Below are 15866 nucleotides of genomic sequence, written 5' to 3' on the forward strand. Positions count from 1 at the left end.
TAATGTAAAATGTGTCCCATTTGCAGACTATAGATTGTTGAAAATGGGTCTCTTTAGCTCGCTGACAGATACTTTGAAGAAGAGGGAATTCATAATGTTCCCCAGTTGTCTTGCTCTATTTTGTTGGCAACACGAGCGATTGTGATCTGAATAATAACATTATATTTAATGATTTACTGCAAAATAATGTACCACTAAAATAAAATCCTGTGTAAAACAGCAGTTCAACTATTCTTTACTATGCTTAAACATCGCTATTCTTTCACAAAACCTGAAGAAAGACATGGTATGGTAGACATGTGTAACGGGGTGCCGGGGGCGCCTCAGGGATTGTAGTCGTGGCCCCTTTTTCTGTCAGGCTTACCCCTGGCTCCGCCGTCACTATTGGGACAGGAGATTGTTTGGTGGTACAGAGAACACTGTCAGACGTATAAAGATTTTTCAAACGAAGATCAGTTGAATCAGAAGGCACGTTTATTGCAAACATCTTCACAACAGTGGCAGTAAGCTGATAGCGTCGTTTCACAACTCCTGATGGGGGACACCTCTTCTTGTAGTCTCCTCTCGTGGGGATGTGCCCGGCTACTCTACTTCACCTGGGCTCCCACTCCGGCTACCGCAGACCTGACCCACTCAAACCTGCTGCACCATAGAGGACACTTTCTCTTTCTCTGTTCTTCGTACACTGTTCACCTAGCTCCCACACCCTGCCCCCACTGCTCCTTCTCTCCTGTCCCGGACTCGACTGCCTCAAACTCTAACTGCTCTCTCTACCACACACTCTCCCTCCCCCTTCTACTGCCGGCTCCTCCTTTCTCCTTCCCTGTTTCTATGGGGACAGCCGTCCCACCCAGCCACTAGGGGAACCCATCTATACAGTGAAAACACAGTAAAACATAAACATCAACATAAACAGCTTTGTCTACCCCAGCAGGGGTGTCTTCAGGGGGGGAAAACTGTGCCTCCTTGTAAGGGGTCCGTCCACCCCTTACACATGGTTTCTGCTAAAACTACTTCTGGTGCTCATACCAACCTACTATGTCCAGTAACTACCCTTCTCATGCTTTATAACTTGCCATACTAATTTTTTTAATGAGAGGTTTCCCTTCATAGGCATTCTGCCAGCACTATAGGAGATGGAACTCCATTTCTTTCATTTCCCAGCTTGCATTGCTCTTGCAATTGTCTGATTTGCTCTGAACTGAAAACTCACCTCTATGTTGGGCCCCCTTTACATTTCAGTGATTCCGGGACATATGACGTCTGTTTTCATATGTACTGGAGATACGGAGATACGCATACCCATTAAAATGTATGGGTCTGCTCACACATTAGTGTTTTCACAAGGACCGTGTGTCCATATACTTACCCATTAAAATCAATGGGTCTGCTCACACATTAGTGTTTTCACAAGGACCGTGTATCCATATATGTACATACATACATGTGTATCCAATATGTAGCACACAAGCATCCGTGTGTCCTGTATGGAGACAAGTCTGTTTTCCTTTGGCAGCACTGACGTCACACGGACCACCCACTGATGTGATCTGTGTGACATCAGTGTGATACGTACTGGAGAAAACACCTGTCTTTGAAATAAAATACTTTTCTATACTCAACTGTCTCCAGAGCTGCTGTGTTTGGTGCTGCTGTCAGTGGCTTCCAGACCCACTCTTTAGGCTCATGAATATTCACTGGACCCAGAAGCAGCAGAGCAAGAAACACCAGCGCTGAAGACATCAGCATCATGGACATCAGCACCGGGGACAGCAGTGTCGGGGACAAGTGAGTACAAAGCTCCTGTTGCCCGTGAGCTATCATGGATAGCACATGGTGAAAACTAGTGTGCCAAAATCATGGCAAATGGATGGGCCATATGCACCTTCAACACAGCCATACAAAAAATGAACTTTTTTAACGGAAGGGGGTCTTATGAGTACATATAGTGTTATACAAGGGAGAGCAGTAGCAGAAAAACAAAAACACACATTTGCTTCATGAAAATAATATTGATGAACAGATGGAGCAAAGGTTATAATGACTAGCAAAACAGCTTCTTGAAAACTTGTTACAGAAGGTTATCTCACTTATAGAGATGACAAAATTGCACAAGACATTGACCCATGTCAAGTTGTGTTGAATTACACTTTTTTTCTGCCATGACTTCCTTGTGCTGTTTTCTGAGCCAAGGAAACCTTTGTTAGATCTGTAGTTGCCATTTCCACTTGACAACAAACAGTGGAGTACAAGGTACACAGAAGGGAGACACTTATGGGTAAATTCACTAAAGTAATTACACCAGAATATAAATGTAAAACACCTTAAGCTGCAAAATTTTGGCAAATTTTTGTACAGAAATAGTGCAAAAATACTGCAACTTACAGTGTTTTTACACCAGTGAAAACATTTAACTGTTAAAGGTTTTAGCCACTTTTAGAAATTATGTCCCCGACATATTTGTTAAAATTAGGATAAAGTTGATATCGTCTTCTTTAAAACCCAGTACTTGCTAAATGGAGAGAGTTGGAGTGGTTTATCAGAGTACTAGAAGACCCTTTAGTGGACAGGTCCTGGCACAACTTTAGAGCATATCACTTACAATTAGAATACTGTATTCAGTATTGATTCACACATCACTGGAGATGACAGCATTACACTAATTTCAGTTTAGTAGATTTGTTCAGATGTGATTTGGTGTGAAGAACAATGGTCAAAATTGAAAGTGTCCCAGTTGCCACAAAAAGTTGTTTGCTCTACTCTCACATCTTTCCAAACCCTAAAGCATAATAAATAGTGTTGAGCGAGCATGTTTACTACTGTTCGGTATTCGATCAAGTATTAGGATGCTTGTGTACTGGCGGGATTCGGCCAAGATTCGCGGATGCTCATATATTTTGTCTGTGAAACAACAACCTCAATGCACAAGCTTACTTCACTGCATGATGTGTGCAAGCACTCCAGGGACAGCCATTCACAGTCTTTGAATAGATCTCATTGGGGTTAAAGCAACCTTTTAAGATGTAGTGCGTAAAAATAAAATGGCTGGCTGTATTTGAGTGGAGGGTAAAACTGCCCAATCATTGACTTCCATTATACTCATTACTCGAGTTGAGCACTTTCAGAGCATCCCACCTGAGGACTGAGCACCCGAGCATTTTAGTGCTCGCTCATCTCTAATAATAAACAGAAAGTATGGAAGAGGATAACAAATAAATAGATTTGTCTCACTTGTTCTAGACCACCACCTGCCCTTATACTACCTCTACTTCTGCAGGTCCCAGTCCTCTGCTCAAGTATTTTTTTCCAGCGCTCTCTTTCTGCACTGTGGCCTGTGGTTGGTCTTACGTGATTGCATGGGAAGTGACCTCGGCACTGGAGGAACCCAAATCTAGCATTGAATACAGACGTGCTGCAGCGGCATGGGCAGTGTAAGGACAGGGGGAGGTGTAGGAGAGGTTATCTCAATGTTGATACATACATGTGAACAGAATTTTACAAATGTAGAATTATTCAGAATCTTGAATTTTTGGGGAAATTTGATTTGTTAAAAAATTTGCTCATCTTTATAAATATCTTATTAGCATTGTTGATCAGATTTACTTTATGTACAATAACAAAAATAAGATAGGTTGGTGTTTTCTTTGGTGGTCCTCTAGATCCAAGCACAAAACGTTGTCTGTAGTTGAAAGGTTGGCAATTCCTTTGGTGCTGACAAAGAGTCCAGCTCAACATGCTTTGTGTCTGTAGTTGCAGGGTTTTCATTATGTCTATCTCAGTAGTTGTAGGGTTGCCATTTCCTTTTGTGGCCTTGCAGAGCCTAGCCTAACACTCTCTATTAAAGATGAGCAAACCCAAAGTTTGGTGTTCGTACCAAACACAGACTTTATAAAAATAACAGAGTTTGGATTCGGAGTTCAGGTGTTTTATGTATGAACACCACTCATGCAAGCATTGCTGTGCTCGGATATGCTCGATGCTCAGCCCAGTGTGAGTTGCTTACAGTGCTTGAGTGGTTTGTACTGGGAGTAACAACAACATGATTAGATGCAGTGTGCACCCCAAGAACATGGAAAAAGCCTGTCCTCCCACCACTGGAAGTGGTCTGTTTATGGCTGCCTGCATGTGGGCGGGGACCCGAATTGCTTAATTAGTGACTTCTATGGGGGTTCAGGTCAAGTTTGAGTCTCAAACCAATTTTAATTTAAAGTTCAGTTGCTTCCGCTGAACGGAACCTTTACTGGTTCACTTATATCTACTCTCTATGTATGGAGTTCTAGGGTCAGCATTTCCATTTATGATCCTGTAGAGCCCAGCTCAATGCTGATTTTATTGCACCTTGCACTTTTGGAGATTGGTGGTGGATTTATTACAAGGTAGATAGGAGCAGAGAGGGTGAGCCGTCGGGGAATGGGGGAACCACACACCTAGAGTGCTTTAAGCCCCATTGTGAGGTAGGACCAAGAGGAGGGAAAGATATATGCCATAGTGTCCAATTCTTGCATAATATATCTATCTATCACATTCATCTCAGGTTCCTCTATACCATCTTTTAATACCTTTCTACCAAGTGTGTACTCACACACTACACACACATTGTGTGTTTGTTTGTATGGTTGAAATATTTGGTTTCAATCAATTATGAATAAAGATTAATTTTAATGGGTATTATTTGCTAATTAGTCTAAGTCTATGATCCCGTAGAGCCCAGCTCAACGCACTCTGTCTATAGTTGTAGGGTTGGCATTTCATTTCTTGGTCCCATAGAGCCCAGCCCAACACTATTTATATCTGTAGTTGTGTGGCTGGCATTTTCTTTGGTTGTCCCATTGACTTTATCTCAACACATTCTATGTCTGTAGTTTAAGTGACGGCATTATCTTTGGCAGTCCCATAGCACCAAGCTCAACACTCTTAAGTCTGTATTTGCAGGGTTGGCATTTCCTTTGGAGGTCTCATACAGCTCAGCCCAACACTCTCTATGTCTGTAGTTGTAGGACTGGCATTTTCCTTTGTGGTCCTATAGAGCCCAGACAATGCTTTCTATGTCTGTAGTTGTAGGGTTAACATTTTTTTTTGTGATCCCGTACAGCCCAGCCCAACACTCTCTAAGTCTGTATTTGCAGGTTTAACATTTGCTTTGGAGGGCCCATACAGCCCAGCCCAACACTTTCCATGTCCGTAGTTGTAGGGTTGGCATTTTCCTTTGTGGTCTTGTAGAGCCCAGCTCAGTGCTTTCTATGTCTGTAGTTGTATAGTGAGCCTTTTTGTTGTGATCCCGTACAGCCCAGGCCAACACTCTCTATATCTGTGGTTTTGTTAGTGGCATTTCCCCTTGTGGTCCCATTGAACCCAGCCCAACACTCTCTATATCTGTAGTTGTAGGGTTGGCATTTCCTTTGGCCTCACGGTTGCTCAGCCGGACTTTATGTCTGCATAGTTCATAGGGAATTTGTGTATCTGTACACTTTCTCAGTTTCTATGCTCTTTCGTTAACTTTCACTAGTGGCCGTACACAAATACCATAGGGAGATTCTCTATATAAAAAGCGATTTTTGCAGAAGACTCATATAAGTTGCTATTTCCCACCTTTGGTGCTGGCTATGTGCAGTAATATAAGCCTGGCTGACAGTTTTTCTTTACACAGTTTCAAAAGTTACACTAACTGATTTCCCATTCCTGCGGTTTACTGAATTATTAATAATAGTACATTTTTAATAAAGCCTCCAGAGCTGATGTCAGGAAAGCACATAGATCTGAAAAATTGATAAAAAGCCCACCAAAAGCAGCTCACTTTGTCATTTTCAAAGCTTGTCTGTGGTCCTCACAAGCTGTGTACTTAATGGTATTTATATACCGTTGTAAGCAGCTAAAGAGCGCTATTTATGTCTGAACCTTGTCAAGTGCAACTTTTTAACAAAAACTAGTAAAAATGTGCAGTAGTGTATAACTAGGAAATCTGGTATAACCTTGTATAGACAAACTCTTAAGGCTATGTGTCCACGGTAGAATGTTGCTGCGGATTTTTCTGCATGAAAATCCGCAACTTTCGCGGCAAATCCGCACCTTTTTTTGCCGCGGATTTACCGCGAAATTGCCGCGGATTATGATGTTTTTTTTTTTCCCCCCATTCTAAAGCCAAAATCCGCACCAAAATCCACAACAATAATTGACATGCTGCAGATTTTTCCGGATCAAAATCCGCGGCAAATCCGCCGCGGAAAAATCTGCAGCATGGACACAGCATTTCCAAAATGCCATTGAAATGGCTTGGAAGTGCCGCTGCTGCAGATTTTCGGAAAATCCGCGGCTTTTCCGCGAGAAATCCACGGCAAAATCTGCGCATTTTCCGCAGCGTGGGCACATAGCCTTTGGATTTGCCGCGGATTTTGATCCGGAAAAATCTGCAGCATGTCAATTATTGTTGCGGATTTTGGTGCGGATTTTGGCTTTAGAATGGGGAAAAAAAAAATCCGCATCAAAATCCGCGGCAATTTCGCGGTAAATCTGCTGCAAATCCGCGGCAAAAAAAGGTGCGGATTTGCCGCGAAAGTCGCGGATTTTCATGCAGAAAAATCCGCAGCAACATTCTACCGTGGACACATAGCCTAAAGTTCCTCTTCACAGAAACTTTCATTGAAGTTGTTCTATGAGTACGAAGGAAAGTTAAAGTGGTGTTCTTTAAAATAAAAAAGTCCCTCTTAGCTGGAAATGAGCAAAAGTAGTAATTTACATTGGTGTTCTAGTAATTAGATGTAAATCTGCAGAAAATAAATTATTGGAGACAACCATATTGAAGACATACTTCTTTCCAGTGTTGTCTGTGTAGATAGAACTTTATGGCACCTGAAGAATTAGATGGGAAATTGACAGAAAATGTTAATGTTTCAATTCATTACTCTAGATCACAAGATACCCAGGTGCATATGGCTATCTTGTCTTATCTAGACTTCACCTGCACTCAATCCAGTATCTTTTTTTTATGTAAGGCCCCTTCCACACATCTGTATTTTGCCATCAGTCACAATCCGTCGAATGTTAGAAATGGAAGCCTATGGGCGCAGGACCCATCGTATTCCATCAAATGATGGCATCCGGCGAGCGATCCATTTTTTAAACCGAACATGCTTAGATGGGGTGTAAATTCATGCCTGGTCAGAAAAAAGTATCTTTCTCTCTTTCTCTTTCTCTCTTTCTCAATTTCTTTCTCTTAATCTCTTCCTCTTTCTTTCTTACTTTCTGTTTCTCTCTTTCTCTCTTTTTCTCTCTTTCTCTCTCTTTCTCATTCTCTTTCTCTTTCTCTCTTTCTCTATTTCCTTCTCTTTCTTTCTTCCTTTCTCTTTCTCTCTTTCTCTTTTTCTCTCTTTTCTGTCTTTCTCTTACTCTCTTTCTCTTTCTCTCTTTTTCTCTCTTCTCTGTCTTTCTCTCTCTTTCTCTCTCTTTCTCTTTCTCTCTCTCCTTTCTCTCTCTCTCTTTCTCTCTTTCTCTTTCCGTCTTTCTCTTTCTCTTTCTTTTTTCCTTTTTCTCTCTCTTTCTTTCTCTTTCTTTCTTTTCTGTCTTTCTCTTACTCTCTTTCTCTTTCTCTCTTTTCTCTCTTCTCTGTCTTTCTCTCTCTTTCTCTTTCTCTCTCTCTCCTTTCTCTCTCTCTCTCTTTCTCTCTTTCCGTCTTTCTCTTTCTTTTTTCCTTTCTCTCTCTCTTTCTTTCTCTTTCTCTCTTTTTTCTTTTTTTTCAGCTTTTCTCTTTTTTTCTCTTTTTCTCTTTTTTTCTTTCTCTCTTTCTCTCTCTCTGTCACAAAGCCACAAAATGGATTATGACTGATGGGAAAAAAAAACTGATGTGTAAAAGGGGCCTAATACTGCACGATTTTTCTTAAGACCTCTGCCACACTCACGTGAAAATCACGCACGTGTCGCAAGACATGTATTTTCCCTGTGTGTTGCATTTAGCTAAGTACGTGTCTCCGGTGCGTGCGTACGTGTGTTCTCCATTTACTATCCGCTATAACACACGGAGAACCGGTAATTTGCATACTCACATGGTCCTTCCTGCTGTCCAGGGTACTGATCTTTGGTCTCCGGTCCTGCCGACTCCCCGCTGCTGCTGCTTCCGGCCGCAGTGAAGTGAATATTAAATGAGCATAATAAGCGGCGGTCGGCAGCAAGTGACAGCAGCGGCAGAGACAGGAGGGCTGGAGAAGGTGAGTAAAGGTTTGTTATTTTTTGCTCTGACACGTGAGTTTTCTCCGGTGCGTATCACACGGGACCGCATCCACACTACATCCGTGTGGTATGGGTGCAGGCCGTGTGACACCCGTGATGCCAGAGAAAACGTGGACATGTCAGCGTGTTGGAAAATGCACACGCGTGCAAACGGACACGGACACACGTTCCGTGTGGTTTTACGTGTGTGTGCCTGCTACCATAGGGTAGCATTGGTGCACGTGTCTCCGTGCCGCTGGTACGTTCAAAAATGTACCAAACACGTACCGGCGGCACAGATGTGTGTCGAAGGCCTAAAAAAAGAAGGAAATAGTCATTTTTATACTTGCTTGCATAGATACATAGACAATTCATTTTAGACCTCGGTTCCACTTGCGCAAAGCTTCCGATGTGACCCTTGGCTCCCGCTCAGCTGCGTACGTGAGCCAAGGGTCATGCAGCTGTGATCTGATGTTGTGATCGGATCACAGCTGCAGAGAAAAGGGAGCATTCTCTTCCTCTCCTTCGCTGCTTGTCTCGCCATATATTGCACTGCACTCTGATGACATACGAGTGCAGTGCAATGTTTCACACACTCCCAAAGACTTGTATGGGGGTGCATGAGCTGAGACTCGCTGCCAAACACAGCATGCTGTGATTCATTTCTCATGCTGATATGGCATGAGAAATGAATCGCAGATGGGCACTGCCCCATAGTTTGGCACTAGTGTGAGATCAAGCTGATGTTTTATCGGATTGCACTCATCTGTGCAAAACACAAGTGGAACCAAGACCTTAAGTGCAGATTATGCACTATGAAAAAAAATTGAAATATCAAAATAACTTTTTTTGTTCAGCGCAACACTCAATAAAATGCAAAAAGAGGTGATCAAGACATAACATCCACTCCAAATTAGTATCAATAAAAACATAAGCTTAAAAGGGCAAATAACAAATCCCCACATCATTATATACCAAACATTAAAAACTTTATGGGTTACAAAAAATGGAATTTTTTTTTTTTTTTCTAAATTTCAATTTTTTTTTCACAACTCAAATAAAAAAACTATGCATGTTTGGTGTCTGCATAATCATACTGGCCTAAATAATTATATTTCCAGGTCAGTTTTATCATACAGTGAATGTAGTAAATAAATTAATTAATCAATTGCGGAATTGCACTTTGTTAGCTATTTTCCCACACTTGGAATTTTTTCCCCGCTTTCCAATACATCACAAGATAAAATTATTCAAAATTACGACTTGTTTCACAAAATGCAAGCCCTCATATGACTATGTGAGTGAAACAATAAAAAAGTTTAGCTCTTGGAAAAAAGAGGAGGATAAAACAAACATGTATAATTGCCATGTCCAAATGGGGTTAAATTATGTTTATTAATATTTCCTTGTCATCTTGTCTCAGTGTAAACTTCAGACAAAATTTTCTTTAAATGGTTTTTGCCATGATATTTTTCTACTGCTTGATTGATAGAATGGATAATCAGCTTGTTTGATCTGCTGGCCTGAACTGTACTCTGTAGATGCTGTTTTATGAGAAAGCCTCTGTAACATCGGAGGAGCACAGTAGTACTCAAGCTAAACAGGCCGGGAGAAAAGATGTGATCCAATGATCCAGCCAACTTCAGAGCAGCGCTCACAAGTAGTGATAAGCGAGCAGTACCATGCTCGTTATTGGAAAATAGCAGGTTGGTTGATTGGATGAGCTCGATTGAAGTGCCGAGTATAATGGAGATTAATGGAAAACTCAAGCATTTTTCTGGAAGATCTTTTGGAAGAATGCATGAGTTTCCCATTGACTTCCATTATACTCGACACTCAAGTTGAGTCCGTCCAAGTGTTTGACCACTTTGTTTTGAGTAGCAAGCACTGAAGAATGGTAGTGCCTGCTCAGCATTACTTGTAAGCCCTGCTCTAAAGCTCGCTTAACAATGGGTATTATCGAGTTGTTACAACCAAAAATCTCTAACATCCCCCCCTTGGTTCGTTGAGAAATAACCAGACAGCAGACCGACATGGATTTAAATGGTCACAGCAGCCTTTTATTATAACAAACAACAAAAACATGTAAATTAGCAACACCTGGAAGCTGGTTCTCAAAGCCCCTAATCTGCCAATGAGTAGTCTTCTCAAAATGTAGCCAGACTGATCTTTTACCTCTAGCCATAAAAGCACCAGCTCAGAGGCACCAGTTAAGCAACTGCGCTTCATTTAAACACATGTCCCCATCCCTTGTCCCATCCAGGCCTACCACGGGAATACCTCCACCCACCAGCATATAAAAGTCCAATTGAGGGGTCCAGAACCTTGTAGTTTCCCACACCAAATCATCACTAGCCTCAAAAATTACCAAGTTTGAGGACCCTCCTCTCCTCACCTGCTGCCATGACAAAAAAAGGCACACAACACCATCCTCTCATCTCTCAGATCAATTATTTCTGGCCTTAACCCTTTCATGTTGGACTCCATTTAATGGTGTCGACCCAGTACGGCCTCACTGGATCATTGGAGCACAATCTTTTCTCCCAATTTGGGCAGGTTCAATACTACTGTGCTCCTTCGATGTTGCAGAGACTACTGAGCACCTGAGCATGGTAGTGCTTGCTCATAAGTAGTTATGAGTTCCAAGCACCCGAGCATGGTAGTGCTCGCTCATCACTAGTTACGAGTACTGAGAACCCGAGCATGGTAGTGCTCGCTCATCACTAGTTACGAGTACTGAGAACCCGAGCATGGTAGTGCTAGCTCATCACTAGTTACGAGTGCAGAGCACCTGAGCATGGTAGTGCTCACTCATCACTAGTTATGAGTACAGAGCACCCGAGCATAGTAGTGCTCGCTCATCACTAGTTATGAGTACTGACTACCTGAGCATGGTAGTGCTTGCTCATCACTAGTAACAAGTACTGAGCACCTGAACATGGTAGTGCTTGCTCATCACTAGTTACGAGTACTGAGCACCTGAGCATAGTAGTGCTCACTCATCACTAGTTATGAGTACTGAGCATCCGAGCATGGTAGTGCCCGCTCATCACTAGTTATGAGTATCGAGCACCCGAGCATGGTAGTGCTCGCTCATCACTAGTTACGAGTACCGAGCACTTGAGCATGGCAGTGCTCGCTGATCACTAGTCATGAGTACCGAGCACCTGAGCATGGCAGTGCTCGCTTATCACTAGTTAGGAGTACAAAGCACCCGAGCATGGTAGTGCCCGCTCATCACTAGTTACAAGTACCAAGCAATTGAGCATGGTAGTTCCCGCTCATCACTAGTTAGGAGTACCAAGCAACCGAGCATGGTAGTGCTTGATCATCACTACTTATATGTACTAATAGAGCAAGCATTTAAGCACTGTATATATCGTTCCACCACTGCCGGACTGTAGAAGTAGCCAGTTCTGAAGGCAAGAAGTCATAAACAATAAAATGAAAAATAAGTCCAACCTTCCTTGAGAACAAAAAAGGAATTTTAATAGCCAGTAAATTGTCAAGTCTTTAGAATCTCTTTGCAATTCTACCCATCTAACAAGATGCAAATAACCTTCTTAAGTCTATGATAGAAAACACCTTTAAAAAGGATATAATTTAGAAAATGCATCCTCACCACATAAAAATATGATGATCCACCAATGATCATGATGGCTGCAGTAAGGTTGTTATCTAAAATAAATTAGTTCATGAAATAAATAATTATCCTTATTTCATCCAATATTATATCTTCAAAAAATGACTAACTCTTTCAGTAGATGCTTTACATTGACTCAATTTTTGCATAAGATAGAGCAATTGATGTAATAAAGTAGAGGCTCCTTTACTGGGAACATATTAAAGTCACTAGACTAAGGTTTAACATTATTTAAGATGATGCAGTTCAATATCTGGAAAGTTCATTTTAAAGCAGTATATTTGCAATTTTTCATTAGTAGCGCGATAATGGCTTTATCTGAATGTGAATGATAAAGGTGTCCTTTTAGAGCTGTTATTATTCCATACCAATATTTCATGAGCACCTATTGAGATCTGGAGAAATCAGAGAGAAGGGTTATATCCGAGCAGAGAGAGATGACGGAAAGCTATTGTTAACGTTAAATGCAACTTCGGAGAACTAAAAATAAAACTGATTACGGCAAGAGACTTCAATTGACATGAAGATGACAAAGACTTTAATTGCATTAAACCTGGGATGTTTTTAGATACATGCAATCATTGTTAATTAACGATAAATATGACTTATTTTTACGGACGGTGAAAAGCTTTTTTTTTATGCTAAAGATCCACAAAAATGTTAATGCTTGATAGATGTAGATTTGTACTGAGTCATGCATGATTGTGATGAAATACTTAAAATTATCGGGATACTACATTACAAAACAGTATATATTATGGAGGCAAATTGGATTTGATAAGAATTTCTCCCAAATTTTGGATATTGATGAATCAAAACAATTTTGAGATTCAATCTCATAGTTTCATAGTGTTTAAGACTGAAGAATGGAATATGGCCATGGATTAAATGGCGCAATAAAAATAAATAATAATAATAATAATAATAATAATAATAATAATAATAATAAAAGATAGACTTAAGTCCACCAAGTTCAACCAATGACCTAACCTAACATGTTGATCCAGAGAAAGGCAAAAAGCCCCATGTAACAGACAGTAAGCACATTAGGGGAAAAAAATGCCTTATGTGGACTCGGAAAGTAATCAGACTAGTTCCCTTCGATCAAAGCCCAATCACAGAATCCAGTGCACATAACCGGTAATATCGTATTTTGTAAGAAAGGCATCTAGGCCTATCTTACATTTTAGTAGTGACTCAACCAATTGAACATCATGTGGCAGAGAGTTTCATAGTCTCACTGCTCTAACAGGAAAGAATCTGTTTCTGTGATTATGATTAAACTTCAATTCCTCTAACCGTAGTTGATGCCCCCTTGTCCCTGTGTTGAAGGCCTAGGTGTAAAAAGATCATTAGAGAGAACTCTGTACTGTCCCCTCATATATTTGTACATTGTAATAAGATTGCCCCTAAGCCTTTGTTTTTCCAAACTGAATAACCCCAAGTTTAATAACCTGTCTTGGTACTGCATTCCCCCATTCCTTTAATAGCCATAATAACAGAGAGACAGACAGAGAGATAGAGAGAGACAGAGAGAGTGAGAAACAGAGAGACAGACAGAGAGCGAGTGAGAGAGGCAGACATTGAGAGAGAGAGACGGATAAAGAGAGAAAGCAAAAGACAGAGACAGACAGAGAGCGAGTGAGAGAGGCAGACATTGAGAGAGAGAGACGGATAAAGAGAGAAAGCAAAAGACAGAGACAGACAGAGAGCGAGTGAGAGAGGCAGACATTGAGAGAGTGAGACGGATAAAGAGAGAAAGCAAAAGACAGAGACAGACAGAGAGCGAGTGAGAGAGGCAGACATTGAGAGAGAGAGACGGATAAAGAGAGAAAGCAAAAGACAGAGACAGACAGAGAGCGAGTGAGAGAGGCAGACATTGAGAGAGAGACGGATAAAGAGAGAAAGCAAAAGACAGAGACAGACAGAGAGCAAGTGAGAGAGGCAGACATTGAGAGAGAGAGATGGATAAAGAGAGAAAGCAAAAGACAGAGAGACAGACAGAGAGCGAGTGAGAGAGGCAGACATTGAGAGAGAGAGAGACGAATAAAGAGAGAAAGCAAAATACAGAGAGACAGACAGAGAGCGAGTGAGAGAGGCAGACATTGAGAGAGAGAGAGATGGATAAAAAGAGACAGAGAGACAGACAGAGAGAAAGAGACAGACAGAGAAACAGAAAGAGAAACAGAGAGACAGACAGAGAAACAAACAGAGACAGAGAGTTATAGAGAAAGATAGAGATAGAGAGGGAGATAGAGAGAGCCATTGAAAAAGGCAAACAGGGACAGAGACAGATAGGGCGAGACAGAGAGATGGATAGAGAGAGACAGACAGAGACGGAGAGACAGACAGACAGAGAAAGACAGACAGAGAGAGACAGAAAGAGAAACACAGAGGCAGACAGAAATACAGAGAGAGACAGAGAGAAAGATAGATGAAGAAAGAGTAGCAGACAGGGAGAAGGACAGACAGAGAAAGAGACAGATTTCTAGAGAGAGACAGCAACAGAGAAAGAGTGACAAAGAGAGACAGAGAGAAAGACAGAGTGAGACAGAGACAGAGAGATACACAGAGACAGACAGAGAGAGAAAGACAGACAGAAACAGAGAGACAGAGTGACAGAGGGAGACAGACAGAGGGAGAGTGAGAGAGAGGGAGACAGACAGAGAGACACTTAGTTAATATCCTGGGCAATGCCGGGTACTACACCTAGTAAATATATATTTTTGAACTGTTTCTTATAATAGTGTGTATTGGAGAATCTTTTTTATATTACATGCAGTATAATTAAAAGACTGGTAGAATAATTCATCTTGGAGTAAGTAAAAAAATGCTTCTTTATGTAAATTATTTTAACTTGTGTATATTAAACTACATCCCCCATCTGTAGGTATTTGCATGATCAATTATTGTGTCTGTTGCAGTTATTTGTTTCCTTTTGCATATATGATTTCATTTTAAGTATTATATACGAAATGTATTATTGTATTTGGAGATTGGTGAGAACTCTGCAATAAAAGAAGTGTTGTCGAGTTAATACAGAAATAATATATCCAGGGTGGTGACTGTATTTCATATTGATATGTCTTAAAGGGGTTTTATAGGATTAGATAAAACAAGGTTGCCTTAAAAAAATCAAGTACCACCAAGGCATACAGGTTTTAAGGTCCAGTCACACTAAGCAACTTACCAGCGATCCCAACAACGATAGGGATCGCTGGTAAGTTGCTAGGAGGTTGCTGGTGAGATGTCACACTGCGACGCTCCAGCGATCCCACCAGCAACCTGACCTGGCAGGGATCGCTGGAGCGTCGCTACACAAGTTGCTGGTGAGCTCACCAGCAACCAGTGACCAGCCCCCAGCGTGGAAGATTCTGCGCTTGGTAACTAAGGTAAATATCGGGTAACCAACCCGATATTTACCTTGGTTACCACCGCACGGAGCTACACGTGCAGAGAACAGGGAGCAGCGCACACTGAGCGCTGGCTCCCTGCTCTCCTAGTTACAGCACACATCGGGTTAATTACCCGATGTGTGCTGCAGCTAAATGTGCACAGAGCAGGGAGCAGCGCACAATGCTTAGCGCTGGCTCCTTGCTCTCCTAGTTACAGCACACATCGGGTTAATTAACCCGATGTGTGCTGCAGCTACATGTGCACAGAGCAGGAGCCGGCACTGACAGTGAGAGCGGCGGAGGCTGGTAACAAAGGTAAATATCGGGTAACCAAGGACAGGGCTTCTTGGTTACCCGATGTTTACATTGGTTACCAGCCTCCGCAGAAGCCGGCTCCTGCTGCCTGCACATTTAGTTGTTGCTGTCTCGCTGTCACACACAGCGATCTGTGCTTCACAGTGGGACAGCAACAACTAAAAAATGGCCCAGGACATTCAGCAACAACCAGCGACCTCACAGCAGGGGCCAGGTTGTTGCTGGATGTCACACACAGCAACATCGCTAGCAACGTCACAAAAGTTGTTCGTTAGCATTGATGTTGCTTAGTGTGACGGGGCCTTTAGTGCAAT

This window comes from Anomaloglossus baeobatrachus, chromosome 2 (assembly GCF_048569485.1).
Source record: "Anomaloglossus baeobatrachus isolate aAnoBae1 chromosome 2, aAnoBae1.hap1, whole genome shotgun sequence".
NCBI classification, from domain to species: domain Eukaryota; kingdom Metazoa; phylum Chordata; class Amphibia; order Anura; family Aromobatidae; genus Anomaloglossus; species Anomaloglossus baeobatrachus.